Source organism: Solenopsis invicta, chromosome 8 (genome assembly GCF_016802725.1).
Source record: "Solenopsis invicta isolate M01_SB chromosome 8, UNIL_Sinv_3.0, whole genome shotgun sequence".
NCBI lineage: Eukaryota > Metazoa > Arthropoda > Insecta > Hymenoptera > Formicidae > Solenopsis > Solenopsis invicta.
Genome location: NC_052671.1, coordinates 1455820 through 1477529, shown reverse-complemented (window position 1 = coordinate 1477529; position 21710 = coordinate 1455820). Strand labels below are relative to the sequence as shown.

General features: G+C 36.4%; 1 protein-coding gene across 3 annotated transcripts in view; it reads left to right on the top strand.

Moving 5' to 3' along the window:
• The window catches only part of LOC105192849 (homeotic protein antennapedia), a 107397-nt gene that overhangs the window by 7922 nt on the left and 77765 nt on the right, over positions 1 to 21710 (top strand). The window contains exon 1 of one of the 3 annotated variants that reach the window (XM_039453226.1): positions 19696 to 20433. The exons of the other annotated variants lie outside the window; for them this stretch is intronic. The gene's annotated coding sequence lies outside the window, so the exon portion shown is untranslated. Of the gene's footprint in view, positions 1 to 19695; positions 20434 to 21710 lie in introns of those variants that run through there. 3 annotated transcript variants of the gene reach the window in all.

The window sequence follows — 21710 nt, the reverse complement described above, 5'->3', positions numbered from 1 at the left end:
TTCTAGCACTTGATTCAGACAAGGAAAGAACCCGCGTAACGAACGTGCACCGTCTACTTCTGATGCATGAAATACTACAGGATATATATGTGCGCACGCGTGGAAACTTATTTTGCATATTCCTTTGCTATGTATCGCTATACACATGTGCGTACGCGCGCACACGTTTGCGAGTGTGCACGAACGGAGCACACAGTTTCTGATTAACATGAAAAGCCTGAAGCACCTGTGTTTTGATGCCCGTATCATTATTTACTCGTTCAGTTCGCGATATTTGTAAAATTACTTGATAAATGTCATTCTTTTAATACAAAAATATCTATCACTACATAATATAAATCTAAATAAATATGTATATAATTAATTAATTGCTGTACAATATATAATTAATTAATTGCTGTGATTTCTCTGTGTGTACAGCGTTATTAGAGATTTCATATAATTCTTAATAGAATTCTTTATATAATTATAAATTTATTTATTTTTTAATAAATTGTACAGTTATCAGCTACAACATTGTACAATATTACTTATGCAAATTTGTAAGGGCAAATTACATCAGAAGTTCGTATAAATAAAATATAATTATAAATTATTGCATTTACATGCACTTCCTAAATCTTGTGCTAGTAATCATCCAGTATACATCGTTGTTATCGCATCTGGAATTGCTTGGAAACAGTCTGCTAATTATTAGATCGTACAATGATATATCAATGCGATGAGAATCATGAATTATGGATTGTGCGAATACAATACATACGAATTACTAGTATGGAAACTTTTAGATTGGTGTATTGAACTGTATGTTGTAATAGTTTCTCCGTTTACGCCATAGTATTGTATTGTAAATATTTTTCCAATATTTTTCTGCAAAATTGGATTACAAATACAATGTTTCGATATAGTTACAGCACTTACAAAAAGTACAAAATTCTATTTTAAAGTAACAGATTTACTATCTATTTGCAATTTTGAAGATTAGATTTTGGGAAAGCTTTTTATTTTCTGTCGCTCATAATTTACTTAAAAGCTATTAACTTTTTACATATGTATTGAGAAAAAATTGATTTTAAATATGTAAAGAAATTTAGAGACATACAATTCATCGATAAATCCAAGATAATTTGTATATTTCAGTATATTATTTTTAAAAAACTGTAATTTTTAAAAAGCAAATTTTTATTGTGCCGTATGGAGAAACGTTTGTAAACCGTTCTACAAACAGGTACCGCTGGTATAATAATTACTCCGCTACTCGATTGCGTATTACCTGCACAGTGACCATGATAAAAGGAGAAACTGGTTTGAAGACTACGTATGCGATAGAGCCGTTAACGATAAATCGAAATGTGTGGATTCAAAGGTAAAAGACACTGTTCACTGCCTATATGTACCTCACGTGCACATATGTACCCATACGTGTATATATCGATGTCGTTCTTTTCATGGTAACTATCTTGCTTCGTTCGTGTCATTCGAATTTACATATCCCTATTTCGTTCTTTCGGTTCGCCTTAATTAAGCTTTTAAGTGATGAATTGACCTTATCTTCATCTTTTTGTCAGTCCTCTTCAAAATGCATATTGATACAATATAATTGTGCTCTAAACTTTTAAAATGTAAAAAAATGAGATTTAAAATAAAAATTATACTTAGGTACGTCTTGTCGTGATATTTTTAGCCGTAAATTGATACCTGAATAAAAACTATATTTTAATTTTAAAAAATGTTTAATTAACTAAACACTCATGTAGAAATGTTGTACCAAGTAACCAGGAATGGATATAGTTGAAAATGAAATATTACTCGAACATAATCACAGTTGCATTAAAATACAACGCATCTGATAACTTACATAAAATCATGCATGAACGCACTGTATATTCAAGTCAATAAATATATTAATGTAGTAATAATAATTAAAAGCTATTTTATCTGGCCGCGTTTCTGTCTACATATATGTTGATATAGATTTACAAAGTTTTTATGTATGCAGTTTTCATCTTTTATAATAACTTTTATAATGTGGTTCAAAATTAAAAAATACACTCTGTCTTTTGTATATTGTAAGTACAAATAATTTAATTGTCATCTTATCAGAAAATGTTTGTAAAGAAAATTGAGAAGGTTAACGGATCGTTTGGAAGTTACGCTTTCTGCTATTGATGTTAAAGAGGGAGAAGAACGCATGCAGATGAACGAGAGGGATAAGTGGGAGTTGACGAATAGCGGTGTAAGTGTAAAGCGAGTTCGATCGTGCGATTGTGTGGTGGATGAGTGAGAGATACCAAGGAGGAGTGGTCAGCACGGTGCTAAAGCTTTATGCTGACCTATTCCTTTCTCTGTCGCCGCAGTGCATTATGATTGTTTAGCAAGGTTCTTTGCTTCAGTTTCCTTGAGCATCATAGATCGGTGTATCGTATTTCCTTACGCTAATACGCTACCGTTTCTCCGGGGTAGTAAGAAACTCGTAAAAATCCATGGTGCGAAGGAACGTTTTGCGTTCGAGATTGGGGCCAGTCGGCCTAGCAGTGGCGTCGGCAATAATATTTTTTGATATCATTGGTATCTGTACGTATGAATGTGTGAACAAGAGTGTGGCAGAACATCGAGATTGTAAAGAGGAACGGTGAGGGTACCGGAAAGCAGAGGGGAGACTTGTGTCGTTATGGCACAATGGAACCACTACTGCAACGCTGTAAGTACCCCGAGCTTACGGACTGATCTCTTCTTGCTCTTTCTCTCTTTCTCGCTTTCGTTCTTCTCCTTTTTCCTCCTATTCGCATTTTCGTTGCGTTTATATCTCTCGCGTTTTCATACTTGCGAGATTTTCGTTATACGCTCTCAAAGCAAGGAGAGCTTTTGTAAGACTGGGCTTTGCCCAGTCAGTGACGATGCAGCGCTTACTGGGTATTTGTAGGATTAAGAACTCTGTCGCAGGACAAGGCGTTGGGCCAAAGCACGATGGCGCGACCAACGAAGATTTCGGGAATCTAAAGGTCGCTGTGTCGACACGGGGTATATCTCGTTTTGCAGACGCAGCACAATTTCAGCGTTACATTCAAGTGATAACGTCAATAAATTTTGGGATACCGGTTTACAACTGACAGATTTATTACGCCGCTGGTAAAGTATATAACGCAAACGAAAATGCATTGCAAAATCCTTGCAAAAATAATGCTGCACGCAAAATTGTATGTATAATAGATATACGAGTGACATTTCCGTTGTGTATTGTGTAAGCAATCACGCAATCCAATCAAATCACAGGTATCAGTTGTTGACAAATTGTAAGCTGTAGCATTTTTAATTGTCAGATCCTAAAAATCACCTATAACGTAACCTAATGAAACACTGCACGAAAGTTTCGCCGAAACTCAAAGTTCAGAAGTTCCGAAGATCCGATATAAACTTTGTGCGCTACATTTTTAATCCAAAAGCAGCGATTGCGCGATAACGAGCGTAAATTGCAAAAAACGGATACACTCGGTCCAAACTGGATTTACAGTACTGGGGCGCCGACGTGAACTTAGGGGAATCTAGAAAGACGGACCAACCGGTTAGCGACTTTGGCGGCCGCCATCTTCCCTTCTCATCCGTCTCTTTCGCCTCGCGTGAGAACCTGCTCGCTATATGCCCACCTTTCTACTCTCCAAGACCACTCTCCACGAGAGTCCCGCTTATGAGTTTTTTTTTTTTTTTTTTCTTTCTTTTCGTCTTTCCCTGGACGCGCGGTACGTTGAGAGGGGACGGCCTACTCCTAGCCGAAAATACTTCTCCTTCTTCCTTGGCCGTGCATTGGACGTGCCATGACGACGAGGTGGGGTCATGGGTCTCGCCATCGTTTCTCGATGCTACGGAATGGGCTGTCGTCCCTTTTTCTTTCTCTTTATGACATTCTCCTGTACGATATTTATTCTGGTTTTCACATGCGCTTCTCTCTGTTCTTTCAGCGTTGATTTCCCATTGTCTACTGTTTCTGTACGCAAATTGCAAATCGCTAAAGGTTACCAGATTTACACGTCGGGCAATGTTTCAGCCTAAATAGCCTGTAGGCTTGCAGGCTACTCACGTTCTTTCAAGTTGACGTTAAAAGTATACGGGTTGAAGTGTTTAACGGGGGGCTTAGTTTGCAAGAAAGAAGAAGCGTGTGATTTTAACGCTTTTCGAGTCGTGATACATTCTATCTACATTAATAATACGTGCCGCCGGTTTTAATATTTCGTTTTAATACATTCCTCTCTCGAGTAATGAAATATTCATTACAGAATTTCGTCTACCGTAACTGGTTACTTCGTACGCGCAAACTAATATACTGGACACGAATAAAGTTATATAAGATGTCTTGTGCAAAATTATCGCAAATTTCGTATGGAAATAAATTTTATTTTTTACGAAATTTTTTCTTAATCTCTTGTTATTTTCTCTTTCTTTGGTATAAACTTTTCTATTAGAAGATTCATTTGCTACAATTGTACACGCTCATGTTTGTCGCACAATTATATAACGGATCAAGAGGCAAATCATGGACCCAATGCGCATAAATCAGTATCGATGACGAAAGACTGGATGCCTATTCTAGCTAAAGGTTTTCTAGGCCGCGCACTCCAGCCAACTTCGCAATATATATTATCACTACTTGAAGCACAGACATTTGCGTAAGAATTCTCTGAAACCGGTGGAACAGGAACGAGTGCGTTGAATAAAATCCTATAAAATGGTAACCTTGCGAACCACGTTGGTAAATTTATTGGAAGCGCTCAGGTGTTTTAATAGAATAATTTATGATGTATTAATTATTTATTAAATTTACGAGGTGTGAAACAAAAAAAAAATTGTTATAAGAATAATTATAATGCAGCATCATATTTCTCTCTTTTTTCTTACTAAAATTACTGCATTAACTGTCTATTTACAGGGAGTTAGCATAACTAAAAAATAAATTTTTTAAACATAATTAAATATATCTTAAGTATTAATTTATCAGAAATGTACATGCTGCTATGTTAAAGTCTACTTATCAAAATACGAGAATAGAAGGCCTATGTTAGTCAGCAGTTCTTGGTGCCAAATAATAATTTTTAATTTTTAACAAATATAATATCTTCAAGTGTTATTTTTTAAGATTTAAATTTGTTGTCAGTAATACTTTGCTAATTTGAGATTATTAATTAGATTGATTTTAAATATTTTCTTGAACAGTTAATTAAGTTAAGTCATTAAATAAATTTATTTAAATTTATTTACTATTTAATAATGCATGAACTTTTATTTTTTATGTACTTTGCATATATTTCTTCTTTTCTTAAAATAAAAAAGAAACAGATATTTTTAAGATCTTATTTTTAATAGTGCAAACTACGTTTATACAATATCTAATAATTATATTTTTCTCATTAAATCAAAATTATAATTACATTAATAATTCTATACATTTTTATTTTTTGCATTAATCTTTTATCTTTCTTATCCCATCCTATAGTTTCATCTTGATTTCGATGATGTGTCTGCACATTTTATTGCTGATATTGTTGTGACATTATAACTCAACTTTATCTTTATCAATCAATTTGCGTGTGAAAGCCCCTTGAAGACAAATCGCTTTGTGCACATGTATATGACTGACGAACTTGAAGTTGTTAAAGTGCACGTTCACGAATTCGATCTCACGACTTCAGTATTGATTATACCAATTTTATTTGAACTGGGCACAATCAAAAGTAACGTATCGATATTATATTAGAAAAGTGTCGTTAGATTTTTTATTATAATTTTAGCTTTTAAATATTTTATTTAAAAGTTTGTTTAGCATAAGATTAGATGGTTTCGTAGTACTACAACATTTTCGCGTAATTACTATCACGCCCGTTGATCTTTTTTTTTTTTAATATACTTGGCGTCGCGTTGCTAGGTTAATCGAGATTAAGATTCTCCCATCTAGGATTATCTCTTATCTTTGATAATCGCGCGCGAAAATACGCGCAAGAATCGCGAGGAGGGTGCGAATGACACCACCGGGCGCTGTGAACGTGCCCTAAGGCTGCGTGCTCGCGCGCCTCCGCTTTTCTATAGTGGAAGGTATGGAAGGGACGGCGTGACGAGACTGCAAAGTAAAAGGAACCAGGCATGGAGTCACCCGCGCAAGAGGGTGACATGCTGCCGAGCCGGTTACAGGCTGCGTCGGTCGGGGCCTGACCGACCGCCGAGGCAGGTGAACATAACCCACCGCTAACAGAGACCCGGCACACTGCGCCGTTCCGCGTCGCGCGATTGCTATAGGCGGCAGTTGCGTTGCTTATATATTGTACTCTTATACAGTACACATGTGTGTCATTCGCGTTTAATGCCAGTGTGCCGTACTCCGACTGATATCCATCTTTCTACGTTCCTCTTTTCGAATTGTACTATCTTAATTCGATTATTCTATTATATAGTCGCGGTTTTTAATTTTTGCTGTAGTATAAAATCAATTACATAATATATTAATTAAAAATAAACAGAGTATTGTTTTACGCATTATATTTTATATAACGGAGAATATTTAAGGAACATTTTTAAAAATTCAGCGTCAGCATATAAAATTTTACAATACTATCGCTGAAATGGGTTTTTATGTTTCGTGATTTAGAGAACGATCGATAAAAAAAGCAATAAAAATATAAATAAACAATAAAATATATGATAAATTATGAAAATTGAAGCTATATTGATAAACATGCAAATGCAGCATTTTATTAGATAAATATCGTTAGAATTAATATTTCAAGTTATTGTTAAATATATATTTCTCCTTGTTCAAATTTAACTTAGAATATTGATACTGACATCAAAATATTGCAATAAAGCTCGCTCCGCGACCCTTATCTTGAAGTTACACGGTAACAAATATTGACTAAAGCTACAATAAAATATTACATGTCAAACTGTAGTATAACAAATGCTTTTGTTATACTTGCTCATTACACTTGTAAAATAATCCTTTGGTTTTACACCATCTGCTCAATTATTTATAATAGAGTTTTAAAAAACTTGTAAAATTACAATATAGCATGATTTATAATTGTATCGCATATTTCGGTTTCCTTATTCTTAATTTGGCATTATTTGTGGCGAATATTTGCGACGTTAACTTATGTATAAGATATGCATGCATATCTTTTCCATTTATAGAGACAGAAAGGGGAGAGAGGGGATCACATATTTAGAAATTACGCACTGAAGTATTCACGTCGGAGATCGCGCGCACGTGTGGGAACAGCGGGTACACGCGTACCGGTTTCATAACGAGGATTACTTCATTCTCTTTCGTCCTTCGAAGAGCCACTTCTTCTAAGATCCGCATGATACATAGTTTAAAACGATGTTAACATTTATACTGCATACTATAAATCCGTACGAATGAACAATCCGGTATAATTTGGCCATACTTATTCTCAATCTGTCAACCAACTACGGCGCATATTATTTGTTAGGTGTTGTTATGTAAATATAAAAAATGTGGATGTAGAAACAGCACAAAGAGCTAGTAGTCTCGTCTGTGAAATTAATGCATTCGCTAAATTGGACCTCAAAACTACTACACAATGAAACACATGTATATATTGCTTAAACAAAAAGCTTGTACGTACGCATTTTTTCAGATATTTTGTTCACTCTTTTGGAAAACGTATGTAAATATATGTATATGTGATTGAAGAGTATTTGTATTATTATAATTTTATATAAATGTCTGATGGCAAATGCGTGTATATTTAATTTGGCAAAAGCGTAACAAAATATAACGGGGAAAATAGGCAAATGGTGACCTTATTAGAGGAAGGGGGAGTGAAATGAAACTAATGCAGATATAAATCAACATTACTCTGCATTAGAGTAGAGTTGCTGCCGTAGGCACCTACTAGAGTTTACCACGGAGGTAAACTGTGGCCACAGGTAGATATATTCCACATTACGTGTACATGTAAACGCACACATAGTGAACATCACAGATTCCGTGTACATTTACGCTTTCCGCACATGTATCGGGTCCATGCAAGGGAATATAACCCCCTAACTTCCAAGTTACTTACCTACTTGCCACTTAGATTCTCGACCAGTGCCTACCAGACTCCACCAGTAATTCACTGTCAAGCTCACAATGCTGGATTCAAGCTCGAATCCCTCTTGTAAGGAGTTCTTTATGATCACCAATTATGTCGCTGTAATATTAATCAACATTTCTCTTTATTTCGAAGAAATGATAAATGAGGAATAAATCATGCCAAATAGATTTAATAGGCATTAATATGAAAATATATGAGATCTTTAGATCGTATGATGCTAAACGAAGCTAATATTACATATACGAAGAATGTATAAAAATATGTTTATCAAATTTCTTAAGAATGAAAGAGCGATCTTAAGTATACCACACTAATATCGAGGGTACGTACATCTTCTGCTAATCATCTAATTTGCATCCGCTGCGATTAACATAATCTGTATTCCGAATATTTATTTGGAATTAGCCCTGGCTTTCTCATAACTCATGCGGGAATTAGTTAAGCTCAAGGATTTGGGGCTTACCAATCTCCTACCCTCTTTCACGCTCACGTTTCCGCCATCAGTACGTTCGCGTTATCATGTAGCCAATCTCCTTTCGACCCTTTATTTTTATCCTTTATTGAGAAACCTTTAAGAAAATTTTAAAAATTATATAACTTCTTTTCTAAACTAAAAAAATATAAACAAATTTATTAATTTTATTGTTACTTAATATTTTTTAAATATATTTCTTTATATTATCAATAATAATGAACACTTATTTGCTAATATCGATCAAGTTAAGCACGATTGATGAAAAAAGGTATAAATTTTCTAAAATAAAATATATTTTTGTAAAATATTAAAATTTTATTAGTTTATTTACTTGAAAATGTGTCATTGAATAGAAAGAAGAATAAGTATATAAATATATAAATAATTGCAAAGAATTAATATGCTTACATATAGGCATCAGATTTCTCCAAATATTGAGATCTTAAGGCGGAGTACAATGGAAGAACATTTGCGGGTGATAGATTTCCGTCAATTATGGTTGTAACATCGTATTGTTTTACCGTCTGACGGGCAACATTGATTGATCGCTAGCGCGGCTATAGTATCTGCCTCCTTGGGTCTTCTTGCGGCTTGAAACTTCACATTCCTTAATTCAAATGTGCATTATTAGTAAACTGTGCATACCGTGTGGTGCACATTCAACTATCACTGGCATATCCGCGTAGCATACGTTGTAGGACACGCTACTTAGCGTGATGTATCACGTTGTCTCATTCAGAATTACAAATTTCTTAGTGCATAATCTTTTACAATTCAGACAAACGCCCCACGCAATGTCAGTTTTGTAAAAGATGTGCGAGAACAAATTCTCGTTTCTGTGAATTTTTAGCATTGCAGTGAAAGAAAATATTGCTTCGACAGCATGTGAGAGCATAAGAATTTGGAAAATAATCTTTCACAATCTTATTTCTGTTGGTGCATCAATTATAGGGTGCACTAATAAAATTTTTCGCGATATTAATTATAGAAGCTATTCATGTAGATAAGTCTAAGAAGCATAAAGCCTTTTTGCTTGCTTTCGAAACGGACGGAATCCTCGTTGCCGCAAATCTATTTCGGCGTAAAACAGGCTCGTTCATCAGTTGACTCGTTAAAGACAAACGCTCGGTATTTGAACAGCCCATTCTAGAAGTAGCTGTCAGGATGCCAAGCGTTAATAAATATGCTGTCGCTGTCAGTGAGAACAGCACCGAAATCACCGCCCTGCTTTTGAATGATGCCAGAGAACACGTCGTTAGACAATCTATATAAATGAAAAGCATTTATCGAGGCATTCACATTTATCTTTTTTAGCAATGTTTACGGATAGGTAATTGTACGTTTAATTGCCCTATAACCTCTATGCGTTGGTTTTGCCAATTTTCTGTGTGACGTTACGTTAATACATCACGAACTATCTGCAGGTACAAATCCAACTTGTTCGCTCATACTTATATGTATGAAATGGTGTGTATTTTATAGACGATAACTTTCAGTTACCGATACTCGGTCAACCTGCGAAGTATCTCTGGGGAAAGATGCCGCGCTTCATTTTTATTGCCTTTCTACTTTCTACGTCAAGAATTTCGCTATCTCTCTGATATTATTTGTCTCTATCTTTTTAAGAAATAAATTAAATTAGGTGCAATAATTAAAGTAATAAACAAAAAAAATAAGAAAAATTGCAACTTTTTAGTTAAATTTACAGTAACTAAAAACTTAGGAAAAATTTAAGAAATTTAATTCGATTTCTTTCTTGGTCTTATTTTGACCATAAAATCCTTAATTTCAGTTTATTAGAAAACTAACAGCAAAATTATTATTTATGTCTATACAGTAGAAAATTTCCATGTATAAATAGTTTATTTATGCAACATGTGATATTACATTTTATTTTATTTAAATTATTTTTAAAATTGTCTAAGATAAAGTCGTACATTTTAAACGTTCTTTTTAAATTTATTAGCATAATAAAGGATGTATTTATTATTGTAGTACATTTCTACACAATATTAAGTTTTAAAATATTGACTATTCTTAGAGACGTCCAGCTAAAAATAAATTTATAATTTACGACAAAGAAATAATTGCATAATGAAATTATTTCACTAAAATTTTCTAAAAATAAATTTAGTATCAATAATAGTTCTCGTGAAAACTCGCTTTATAATAGTGCAATTGCGAGACGTTGCGCTGTGTCGTCGCGAGTATATTTCCATAACTTTGCATACATGTTTTAATAATTCATTCCCGTTTGCGCGCTTAGATAACTGCTGAGGAGAGCATACTGCGGATTTATTAATAAGATACACTAGTTTAATATCAGGTCTAAATTAACTTAATATTACGTATACAACTCTATTGTCCTATTAGAATAAGAAGGATGACAAAAACGCGTAGAATTTGTCAATATATGCCTCGAAATTTCAATGCGTGATTATAAAAAAGTAAGCAGATACAAAATTTGCAAAAAGGATTATAATAAAAATATTATAATAAAAATAATGCCGCAAATAAATAGCTTTTATTCACATTACTTCTTGGCTCGGTTACGATTCATACGACGTAATCATGCAGCATCGAACCATAAGATTTGAAATAATCAGAGATCAGCTTAAATGTTTCACGTGCCATGATATTATGTGCCAATTCTTGGAATAATGTGAGAACACAAAGGAAGGAATGGGAAATCTGACAAGGATAATAGCCAAAAGTATAGTCTGAAAAAGCATATCTACAAAGGGAAAAAGGCGGAGAGGAAGACAAAAGTGGTTTAGGGAATTTTAGTGACGATGGAACGGCGATAGAACGACGTAGTAGCGATATTATGGCATTCATATAATAATGGGCATGATGAACGCGTTTTCAGCTTATTCTTGGCAGCGGCTTCGCGAGGTTAGACCCGGGTATCGAACAGAGAGAAAAGGGTGGGATGATGCTCGGGGTCGATGAGGGGTTGCATTCGTACAAGCAACAATATTAACGGCGGAGTGGCGTGGGTTGTTGGCTCAACCTCATGGACCCGTAAGATCGGCAGTAGAGTAGTCGGGCTGCCTATGCCGCTAGACTCGCGGTTGTCGGCATATATACATCCCGTGCACGAATCAGGCTCGAACGACCAAAGCAAATATTTGGAGCCTCGCCACTAAAAACTCGGGACGAGCCAACAGACGAGTTGATTTGTTTCCCTACAACGCCGTTTTCTTCGCTTTCTTTTTTCGACTATCCGTCGCTACCTTCTCCCGCCTTCCGTTGACCCCTCCTTCCTTCTCGAGATGCTTACATAGCCGAGAATATTCGAGCATCTATCTGAAAATGACTCCTATAACTCAAGTTAAGTATACGCGCGCCCTCATTTGCTGTTTACCGATTGTAAACCTTTTTCATCGCGAAGTCCCGACCCGCCATTACATATTCATGCCTCCGCGTTCTTATTCTTTATGACTATTTTAAATGTGCGCTTTTACTTCGGGAACGTGCGCATGTAATTTTATTATGTTTAATTATGTTTAGCATACAAGATGAGGCTTTTAACTTTATGACCTGGATTATCTTCCTGGATTACCTTTGTTGTTACTAACAAATACTTTGAACGAAAACTTTAAATAGAAATTACGATACGTTTCTGTATAAGATGTTTTTTTAGCATTCTTAAAAATACAATTGAATTTTTCTTTATTTAGCAATTATTTAAATAATCACATCGTTGATATCACTTATTGATTTATTACTATATCATTTTTTTATTATTATAAACATTATTTTTACATTTGATAAAATTCCACATAACTGATTTACGATAAAGATGCATTTCTTCTATCGCTTTTTCTTACTTGAAGTTTACTCCCATGAACGCATTCAACCCTTATGCTTGTAGAGTTTTTCTAATCCCGTTTTTCTAACCCGAAATCAGGTACGTATTCTCGGCGTATTCTCTGCTGAGCAAGCAGCTTTCTTATTCCATGCGGCATGGGCATATGTTTTATGGAATGCAAATCTTGTCTACCTCGGCCATTTTCTTTTCGCTCTTTATGCTGTCCTCAGTAGCGTTAGATGTTGGAACAACATTCTTCTTCGTCTTGTTATAATTGAATTGATGAATTAGTTTATTTATATGAAGCAACATCGGACAAGTTGCATTTCAAGATAATTGCAAGAAATGGACTAGTAAAAACTGCAACGAGATTACCCTTGTCGACATTTTGAGATTTATTTTATGCCAAGTTGTTGATAAATGACAGATCTAGCAGATGAGCGTTTTATGTCATACCGAGTTGACTCGTTTACACTGAAATTTATCGCAGTAATGCAACATAAAACATTTACCGAAAAAGTTATGGCCTTTTAAACATGTTTCTATATCTTGCCTTTTTCTCTCTCTTTTTTTTTTTTTTTTTTTTTTTTGAACGCGTGAAACTATAAGCTGCGGATGGCAGCTATTGCCATGTCGGAGTCATTTAAAGTCGACAAGCGGTATCTCTTCGTTTTTATACTGTGTGAAATTAATTAGTTAATTAAGCACCGCGAGATGGCGTCCATCCAATTAAATCCGCTCACCTTGTCTACGAGTGCGCAGACGCGACGTCCAAGAGAGCGCGAGTTATACCGTGTTATACCGAGAACTACCATGGCACATCTCTCCCTTCTCTTAACTCATTCCTCTTCCTCCCTGCTTTTCGCATTTTCATCTTCTCCGTTTAGCCCCCGCCCTCTCGCGTGTGTTATGGCACTCACCTGTCTTTTTACTCGACGTTTTTTTCTATCATATATTCTGCTTCATATCCGGAACTTTACATTAATCGTGAAGCAGCAAGATTTTTAATTTTATAATATTGCTATTTTAGAACATTGTCATTTTAATGTCAATACCATTTAACAGGAAATGTAATATACATATATTTTTATTAACATTTATTATTTTAGAGAAAGAACATTCTTCGTTTTTTATATTCATTTATTACTCGAGCTACGCATGTTTAAATATCTTAAAAAATTTTTACAATACATTGAAAGTATAATTTTCAACATCCGAACTGTTTTACTTATTTGTATCGTAATTTCTTATTTCTTTCATTTTATTTTATTGAGCAATCCCTTAATTCGTCTGTACATACATGTCAGTGTTTGTATTCGATTCATCGATCAAAGTCGCTCTGATGGATGCGTGTTAATTATCTTTTTTAAAGTGTTTTTACGCGCAAGTGTCACGACAGGCTCGTCACACCTCCCATATCGAAAGAGTTATTACTACTCCAAGCATCTCGAACACGTTGTACTTGCCACTCGCGATGCTTGCGCAGAATGATCAATCGATTCTCTTAATTACCGTTTAACACCCTCTTGAAAAAAAAGCGTTTCCAAAGCGACGACGAGAGAAATTAAACGTATATCATGAACCGATTCTATACAGCAAGTTAAACGAATATACATTATCGTTAGGGGGCTTTTTGCGTCAGGTGTAATGAATCCGTAACAGTGCGAAAAAGCAAGGAATTTGATATCTTACAATCAAACGAATTGCCAGCCAATAGCGCGAATGAAACATACTCGAATTTACGCGAAACAGTGTGTAAATTTGAGCGTGAAGAAACAATGTGTTCGTCGGTGGACGAGAAGAGAATGAAGAGTCCGCGCGCGAGGCGGAGGAGAGTGACGGCAGTGGGGCGTGAGGGGTGGCATGACGGAGGGAGGGTGGGTGGGAGGGAGGGAGGGAGGGCGCGGATCGCTGAAGCGATTTGTCCCGTCTGTTAATTAGTGAAAAAACGGACTATGAATCTCGAGCGATCGTATATTACCGCGAGCGTAATGGATGGGATTACAGCTGCTGTGTTAAATTAAACTGGCCGCCGGCCGCGGGTACGATACAGTACGTTATGTGGATATAGGTGCACACACCGAGCCGTGACACAGGGGGTTCTCTTCCTCCGTGTATATGTATTATCCATGTATAGCAAGTACAGTTACCTATGGTGCTTCCAACTCATTCTCTCCCTTCACACTCCCCTCCTCTCTCTTCCTCCCTCTGCTACCCCCTCTCTCTCTCTCTCTCTCTCTCTCTCTCTCTCTCTCTCTGCTCTGACTCGTTGAGTACGAGTGTCCTTCTCTCTACAAAACGTGGTACATTACACATAATCGTGTCCAGCAACATGTCGGCCGTGACTCTTTTCGCTGTTTAAACAACGTGGCGAACATAACGGTGAAACGCGAGTGGACAAGTGTAGCACAATTTCCCGCGAATCATAATTCTACATTTCAATTAAGTACCGATAAACGTAATGTGAGTATTTTCATAACGGGTTAAGATAAAGTTTAACTTAACTAAACGTTATTTTGGATTTATTGTGGATCAAACTTATTTCTTTTTAACATTTTTTTTAACAAATCGTTTATTGTCTTACGTTATCTTCTTTTTGGATATGATCCAAGAGTGCTTCTGAATAAATCTGATATGTGCACCGTAATTGTAGCACATGCGTATCGGACGTTATTCACCCCTAAGGTGAAAGATGTGGATGGAAAATGACGATAAAACAAGTCGGATGAATGGTCGTGGCAATCTTCCGCATAATTATTGCGCAATAAGAGGGTTGGAGCTATTGTTTTGATTTTCTTATGATTTATATAATTGATTTATAATTACAATTAATTTGAATTAATAATATATTATATTTTATATCAAGGATATAATAATCTTTATCTCATTTTTTTTCCCTTCCTCTCTCTCTCTTTCTCTCTCTCTCTCTCTCTCTCTCTCTCTCTCTCTCTCTTACTCTTGCACTTATGTGCCGCACGTAACACACGAATAAGATCTGGCATTTTTTAGGAATTCACAGTAGCACATAACAGATTGGTTTCTTATCGCAATAATACAATTAGGAGATAACGGTGACTCGAAACGAAAGGACAAATCCTTTTTATCTATATGGAAAAACTAGGAGTTTCCTTCTTTTTCCAAGCGTGTGTGGATGCACATATAAGTATATCTATGTGTCTACATACGTGTGCGAGAAGAAGGGCGCTCGGGAGAGGGAACCCGGGAAAAGAAGAGAGAGCCCATAGAGGCAAGGAGAGATAGATTACTCCGCCATTCTTGCAATTTCCCTGTCGTATCGAGGCTCGTAAATTCCCGGTGAAATATGCGAAGGGGCGCCTGGTGCGGGCAGCACGCTGCTGCTCTGCCCTGCTCTCCACTCACCCACACACACACTCATCCACCCTCTACTACCGCCCTTTACTCCCTCGATAGGGGCTGCTGTAGCAAGGGGTTTGTCTCTGCCAAGGCATGGTCGGCGTTTCAACGTATCGCGGCGGGGTGCGAAATACCCGGAATTAGCCTTATCTGTCCCATCACCTTCGCGGATTCTCGAACTTTCGCTCGTCTCGTAAAAAAAAACTCAAGTCGCATCACTGAGAAAAACATAAAACTGTAAACCGATGTAAAGTCAAAACAAATTTGAAGAAAATTGCTATTTAACTTTTCTCTGACGATGTATTTGTATACTTTGTTTAAGTGTGCAATTATTCCAATGGTTTTTCATTTAACTGGAAGAATAGATGAGAAACATTTAAATTGATACGTAAATATCTGATTCTGATCTATTCCTTAGATTATTCCTTGAAACCTAATTGCTCAATTATTTGATAGGATATATCTTCATTATCCTTTGCAAATTTTCATAAATTTAGAGAATGTATATCGATGTTTTGGGCCAAACTCATTTTGCGCGTCCCTTTCACACGATAACGTGGTTGGTAAGCTATAGCAGTATCTAAATCGGAGGGACGCCAGCTCAGTAGCTTTCAGATACAAGAGGAAGGTGCTTGCCAATGGATGGAGAGAAAGGTCTGCGGTTGCAGATAAGGATAGAGAAGAAGTAGCAATAGATAGAAATAGTAAAGGCACTCTCTTATGTCGAAATGTGGATTAAAAAAAAGGAGAAGAAAAAGAAATTAAAGACGAAGAGAAACTTATATCACCGTAGACTGCAATTCGACCTCTATATTTAATTTCACTACTTTGGAAAGTGGATGGAATAGGTGGTGGAAACGAGAAGAAGAGAAGAGAAGGAATCGTTTAATCTAACCGCGCGCGATCCTATCTCCCTGAAATTTATCATTCGATAAATTGCATCCCCCGCGTAATACATCGAGAACTTCCTAACCCTTATTCTGTCAATACTTCAGAAGTTCCGTTTGTTATTAGTTACTTACACAATGACTTTTATAAACAAAATAATAAGATTTTTATTATTAAAAAAAATAATTTTAAATATAATAATTTTAACAAATAATTTTATACATGAAACCAGGAAAGGAATCTATAAATATACTTTGATAAATACAAAAATCCGTTTTTGTTTGTAGTTTGTTGTAATTAAAAAATTGTATGTTTACATTTTTTAAACCTTACCGTGATTAATATGAATAAAATCGTTCGTTAAATTTTTACATCTGTGAATTTTGTGAAATATATATCACGGCATTATAAATTCGTACCGTGTACACCGTCTCATCTGTTAAAATAAACGCAAAATGAAATATTAGTACAATGCAATGTGTTTTGTATCTCGAACCGTTGGCTTCAACACTCGGAAAGTACATAATCACGCGACATCTTGAAGATCGTACGCTGTTTTGTGGATGGGCAAGAGGGTAATTGCTGGTTTATGAATCGTATTCTCCACTCCCCCTCGTGCCGCTTCTACTGGCAGCTACAGTTATTTCCGTGTAATTCTCACACCCTGCTTTGCTCTTAACTTAATGTTGTTTCCCTCACTCCATTAAAAGCCACGCCACTCGGCTCGTTTCACTTCCCACACTGCGGTTGTGGCCTCGCGGTCGCACTTGGCTATACCCTCCTCACTCTTTCGAGTGCACAGACAGTCGCGTCCCATTACCCTTTCGGCCAACTAATTCTTACCTGTTCTTAGGCTATCATTAAAAGAATTCAAAATTAATTTGTATTCCTGATACGAAAACTTACCTACCTGAGGATAAGTTTTAAAAAAACTAAGAAACGGTATCTTTAATTTTATTATCTATTTGAATGTTAAAAGTGTTTATACACTTTCTTTTTTATGTATCTATGTAAAGAATAATATTGTCACTCTTGGTAAAAGACACAAAATAAAATCGTATAACTCACTCGTCATGATTTAAGAATATGATATTTTTATAACTACGAAAAAGAATTATTGTACATTTGCAAAAGACAGCTTATTGGTTCATTTGTTTATTTGTTCAGTATGATTTAAAATCGATTATTAATTGCATCGTGAAACGCACACTTCAATCACTCAGAACGTTTCACGAATTTCCTAACCTGTCGACGCGAAACGGGAGGCAATCTGAATTCTCCCAGATCTAGTTTAGAAGTGATGACAGTTATGGATTTCGCCATCGTAACGCCGTGCCAGCCGATGATGTCGTTTGTCATCCCCTCTACGCTACACGTTTGACTCCCCCACGAACGTTAGTAATAGCAACCCTCAAAAGCAAATTAGTATTTTAAATGTCGATAAAGATATTAATAATTAAAATTTTACTTACCGTCAATGTACTTTATAATATAAGCTATAATTATAATTATACGCGATATTATATGATGCACAAGTTTGATGAAAAAAAATATGTACAGTGAATACGAGAATTAAACTCTTATTTCAATTAAGCTTTAAATAAAATACTGGTTAATTATTGTATAATTACAAAATATACTTCTTTAAGATAATCATTTTAAGCTTTTCAGCTATGATTGACAAATGATATTAACATGACATGTTTTTCCCTATTTTATATCTACCGCTTGATTAATATAAACAATTTTGTTTGAACTTCTATGAATTATATGAATTATGTTATACATTCGACTATTATGATTACTTTGATTCTACTATTTATATCTTGAATTTTCAAGCGATTAAGTACTTATTTGTGATTCAAATATCTGAATTAATGTTCTGTGATACATTTAAGAAATCCTGTCACAAAACATATTGCATATGTTTGTACCCTTTTGATTAAAAAAAAGCCTCATAAGTCAATGTCACCGTGAAAGAGACAGCGCTAGCATAAAAATGCTATTCTTTCCCAGCAGAATTCACTGGTCCGTGAAAAAATCTATCAAAAAAAAAATAATAAAATGGAAAATTATGTCACGTGACGTTCACATACCTTTGAACTGTAGGGTCGCACCCTAACGACTATTGTTGCTCGAGATTTCCATCGCAGATAACCTAGAACGCAAAGCTGCTTGAAATATTATCTATGAATATGAAACCCATTTTACAATTATGTAAACATGATTGTTGGATTATGAAAGTAGTAGTAGTGAACGTTATGCAACAAAATTAATCTATACTGAAATAAAAATACGTGATGAATTCTATGAAAAATTCTATGAATGTTGGCGGCGTGGATATGTGACAATCCTCTAAGCACATTGATTGGTTCGCTCTTACAACCAACTGCTGTTGTAAGTATGGAAAATAAAAACTATCTCTCACAATGCACTTTACAATTATTAATGACGGTTTACAACCGTATGTTATATTTCACAATAATCAACGTTTACGTAATTGTAGAATGTTTAAACATATACAGGTTTCAAGAAATTGCGAAATTGTATACATATGTAATACATATACATAAAGTTTTCATTTTATTAGTTCCAATATATATTACAAAAAAAATATCAATGCAGATTTTAATGAGGACATATAGGATTTTTTCTCTTTAACCTTAAATCGAATTTTATCGTGACTTTGCTTAAACATAAATAAATATTCATGAATAGTTTCAACAAATATCTAAAAAATCTAAAAAAAGCCCAAGAGATTCCGCGCATACACGTAGGAATGTTGCATTTCAAGTTTTACGCATCGCAATGCAGTGCGAAATGCAGCTATACTACGAAAATGTAGACAAGAATTTACGATTGTACGCGTATGGTCGTCGTTTTCACGGTTTAAGCGTAAACTGTGTTCAGAAGTTGCAATTTCCTGAACAAGGGATAATCGCTCACATAAAAAAAAAAACAAACCGCTTGTTTTACATTTTAAAGAAAATTTATTAAGCGGTATATATGCATTTATTTTATCTATTGGTATGGCTTTTGATAATTAATATATGAGTTATTAGATATGAAAGTAAATTCAGTACTAAAAGTTCTAAACGTTTTTGATACAGCCGTAAATGTGAATGATGAATGTGAGACACAAACTTACACGAGACGCAACCTGTTTAATTAAGACTTTAAGTCGTTAAGTAAGGAATGATAGTAAAACGAGTAAGACAAGGGCATGCATCCATCGATGACACATTGGAGTAGGAAGCTCCCCAAAGCCACTCTTCACAAGCCCCACCTTCACGATCCGCTATCCCTCTGTCCTAGCCCGTCCCCCTTTTACCCCCGTCACAAAATCCTGTCGTACCGCAGGCAGGGTTGAGCTGATCCTCAGGAACGTACGGTCCACCATAGTAAATCAGGCAGTCGCAGGCGGTCTTTCTGATCTATCCGTAGCGGAGGTGCTGCGAGACGCATCAAAGTTAGCCCGTCCCACTCTCTCCATCTTGAAAGTAGTGAAATAACTCCTCTAAGTAACTCTATCTAGCTCGTAGAATCGCTTATGGCTCATAAACGCCTCGTAACTTAGCGCGGTGGCACGCGCCCCTCGAGAAATACTGCCGTACAGTTTCCGTCCATGGTGCTCGAGAAGAGATGACTTCGTCGTCTTGAAGTGGCGCGAAAGTGAATTATTCTGATTGACGACAACGCGGCTGCGGACAATATTCGTCTTTCAGCTAATTATACTCTACTATGGAGGGCTTCTTTGTGAGATGGAAAAATTGCAGGTAATTTAACAACGGTTTTATCTTTATTCTTGTAAATTGTCACGCTGCGAAACGAAAACGCTCGGCTGATAATAATGTAGATTATTATACTCGATTTTCTTTTTTAAGGGCCCTCTTTCGAGCCCTTAGCGCGTAAACAGCTTTGTATATCCAGTAGATAAATGTTGGCGATATAAAAACGTTAATCAGTTTTGTCAATAATAAGTCGAAGTTATATCTCGAGTAATAATATTAGCAAACAGCCGTAAAAGTAAACGGTAAATAGCGGAAAAGCTATATACCGTTTATAAAACTGGTTTCAAGTCAACTACCAGCACTTGTGCAGCTGAAATCTTTTAAAAGTAAATATTCAGCTTAACGGCGGCGCATGACATAAACGGAAAATATCGGTTTCCTAACGGGGCTGAATAGCGAATCATAACTTCAGATCCCGATAACGGCTCGTGGGTTCCAAACATAATTTACAAAGTCAATTTACAACGGATTAATTAAAAACATTGATAATACCCCGACTTTAATTAATCACGCTTGGAGTGCGCAAGCGGCGGTAACGAACGACACTGAAATTAATTAAAATTAATGAAGCATAAACGGAAGTAGCGATAACATGACGAATCGGCGCGACCATCGGTGGTGCGCCCCCGTCGGCGTTAGCATCGCGCGCGTCGCGTCGTGGCGCGCACACACGCGGGGCGTTATCCAAAACTAAATCTCCCGCTATTGACAAAACACTACGGCGTCTCTCGTCTGGCGCAGGCCGACCTGGCCGACGCGACGCGACGCGACGCGTGCTAAACAAACGTCCAATTTTCGTGCTGCGCTGCCGTCGGCTGCAATTTAAACTAAAACGAAAATGCATTATTCCCCGGCAGAGCGGCGCGGCTCGGCGCTGCTTCCATGTCCTGGGGTTAAATCGACGAAAATAGCGAAACAGCGCACACCTACGTTTACGCATACCGTTACGCAGAATCCGCGGGATGTACACGTAGAGACGACGATACGCGTCCTGAGTTTACATCGTTGATGTATGTTCTCGGCGGCGATCGATCTCTCTCACACGAACTGCTAATTGTGCGGCGTCATAACTCTCCGCGTGTGTCTCATCCCCTGTCTGTATCCCTCTTGCCTCCCGTGATACCCACCGCCACCTCCACCACCACCACCACCGGACGACCCAGCTCACTCATCTCTGCTCTGCTCTGTACAAACGCGTTAGAAATACACGTTTGTGCGCGCTCGCCGGCAGTGACGGACGAGTATGTACTATTGCGCGCAGA